At 45.4% G+C, this 2,656-nt stretch overlaps 1 long non-coding RNA gene across 1 annotated transcript; it reads right to left on the bottom strand.

Annotated features, from left to right (window-relative positions):
* Positions 1-1,317: 1,317 nt before the first annotated feature.
* Positions 1,318-2,242, bottom strand: LOC106815049. The gene is made up of 3 exons (XR_001394689.1): positions 2,177-2,242; positions 1,621-1,796; positions 1,318-1,400 (listed from the first exon to the last, which is right to left on the bottom strand). It is a non-coding gene; the product is annotated as an uncharacterized LOC106815049 (long non-coding RNA).
* Between the last annotated feature and the right edge of the window lie 414 nt (positions 2,243-2,656).

Genomic DNA, 2,656 nt, shown 5'->3' with positions numbered 1-2,656 from the left:
GGAGGGAGGAGACTACACCTTACCGACACCGCCATACATGTACAGGGAGAAGGGAGGAAGGAGAGGAGGAGAGAATACGTACCACCCACACTACATGTAGCAGGCAGAAGGGAGGAAGGCGAGGAAGGGAGCGAAGATACTATCTTACCGACACCACAATACATGATACATGAGAAGGGAGGCAGGGAGGGAGGAAGGGAGGCAGATACTACCTTAACCGACACCACCTACAGGTACCATGAGAAGGATCGGGAGACGGGAGGAATGGGAAGGACATACTTACCCTTACCCACACCAACACCATGTAACAGCGAGAAGGGTAGGAAGGGAGGAAGGCAGGAGAGCAGCCATACTACCTTACGGACACCACTACATAGTACATGAGAAGCCGAGGCGAGGAAGGAGGAAGGGGGAGGAGATACTATACTTACCGACACGCTCATGTACAGGAGAACGCGGAGGAGGGAGGAAAGCGGAGGAGATACTATCCTTACCCGATACGCCTTACATGTACAGGACGAAGGGAGGGAGGAGGAGGGAGCGGAGGAGGCGAGGCGAGGGAGGACGATACTACCCTTACCGACACCGCCTACATGATACAGGGAAGCGGAGGGAGGAGAAGGGAGGGATGAAGGGAGGAGATACTACCTTACCGACACCGCTACATGTACAGGAGAAGGGAGGGAGGGAGGGAGGAAGGGAGGAGATACTATCTTGCAAACCCCAGAGAGAAGGAAATACCGACGCATCGATCCCCGATCTCCCATCGCGCGCGTCGACCGTAAATCTGTAATCGCATTACACGTCGTCGTCGACGTCGTCCTGTCGTCTCTCGTGTGTTTGTTTAAGTTTGCCGACGCTGTCGATCAAAAAACTTGCTCGATTCCTCTCTCCTCTTTCGCCGCCGCCGCCGACGACGACGTGCCGATGGTTTGATAACGTCAGTCAATCCATATTTAGTTGTCGTCGTCGTCGTCGTCGTCGCTTGCCCCCCCCCTTCCCCCGTCGCCTGCCCCGCGGGCCTCGTCTGTCGGGAGAACCGTCTGACGTCGTCCTGACGTGGGGGACATGCATCGTGCGGACGAGCGCGAGCGCGCAAACTTTCGTTGAACTGCGCTTTCCGTTCGTGTGCGTGCGTGCGTGCGTGCGTGCGTGCGTGTATTATTATTATTATTATACAATGTCGTCGATTCTTCTTGTAAGAGTAACGATGTATCTATTGAGAATGTGTCTCCTATAACCCGTGTATTTATAATTATTAGCATGTTAGACAATATCACCATAAACTAAACGCTAGTTTTAACCAGAAATATATACCATCGCATTTATGCATCCATTGCAGATGTATCTCAGAAGGCTTTGCCGAATATAAGAGTGTTAGTGGAACCTCCCACGTGAAACTAAAGAGACGATCAGATATACGTAAAGAACATTATAAAGCAAAACAAATTCCGTAGATCGGAAAAAAAATTGCGGCGGAAATGTCAAACAGCAAGCAAATAATAACAAAAACATGCATTAGATGCAAGCGTACGTGAAAAGCGAGCAAAAAAAACGAGCAAAAAAGGAAAGCAAATGACAATCATGCAGGGGTGACGTGGTTTCAGTGCTAGAGCTTACTTGAATGGACTCGCCTCACTAACGTTCCCCTCCTGATTAAGGAAATGTGTCTGGGTCGCGTATATATCGCCTGTCGCGTAGTCCCTGCTGATGTTGATAAGTGGATAGCCCATCTGTAGCGTCCATGTGTCCATGACCATCTTTATATCGATGTCTACTTTATCGTTATCTAGTTGCTGTCGAGGGCGGTTGGCGCAATCAATAAAACACAGAATCACACAGAAAAATTACGCACGAAAAAGTTTTGTTCTAGTCGGATATCAGTGTTAGTATTACTATTGTGCTTACTGTTACTATTTGTATTACTATTATTGTTACTATTACTGTTACTATTTTTATTACTATTATTGTTACTATTACTGTTACTATTTTTATTACTTGTTGTTACTATTACTGTTACGATTTTTATTACTATTACTATTACTATCACTATTGCTGTAATTGTTACTATTATTATTATTATTTGCTATATATTGCACTTCACGTATGATTTTATAGGTTGTGGAGGATAGCATATGAACAATGTTATCCATGCAGGAGCATTTGTTTATGGTACCGTTTGGAATGATTGCCACAGCTGGTCCGTGACGGCGGCACCGTAGCTATGGTCGTGAAGAAACCTCTGTAACGATAAACCACACAAAGTTGAAATAATACTGATCTAATCATCGATCAGTGATCAACCATACGCACGTCAGAGACGTATCACCCGAGAGTATCACCCAGAGAGTATCACCCGATGGTACGGGAAACGCACTTCATCCGCGGTTTTATCTACATCTGTATCTAACCGAGTACATTCAAACAAAGTTTTGTTAGTTCAATAGTCGATTCAAGTTATAGCAGGGCTAAGTTATTCGCGTAGCTGTAGGCGCAGTACTGGTGTGAATACCACTCCCTTGTAATACATTCAGACAAACTGTGATTACGCTCTAGTTTATATATACATACATACATACATACATACATACATACATACATACATACATACATACATACATACATACATACATACATACATACATACATACATACA

This window comes from Priapulus caudatus, unplaced genomic scaffold (assembly GCF_000485595.1).
Source record: "Priapulus caudatus unplaced genomic scaffold, Priapulus_caudatus-5.0.1 Scaffold1029, whole genome shotgun sequence".
In the NCBI taxonomy this organism is placed as follows: domain Eukaryota; kingdom Metazoa; phylum Priapulida; class Priapulimorpha; order Priapulimorphida; family Priapulidae; genus Priapulus; species Priapulus caudatus.
This window is presented reverse-complemented; position numbering and strand designations above follow the sequence as displayed.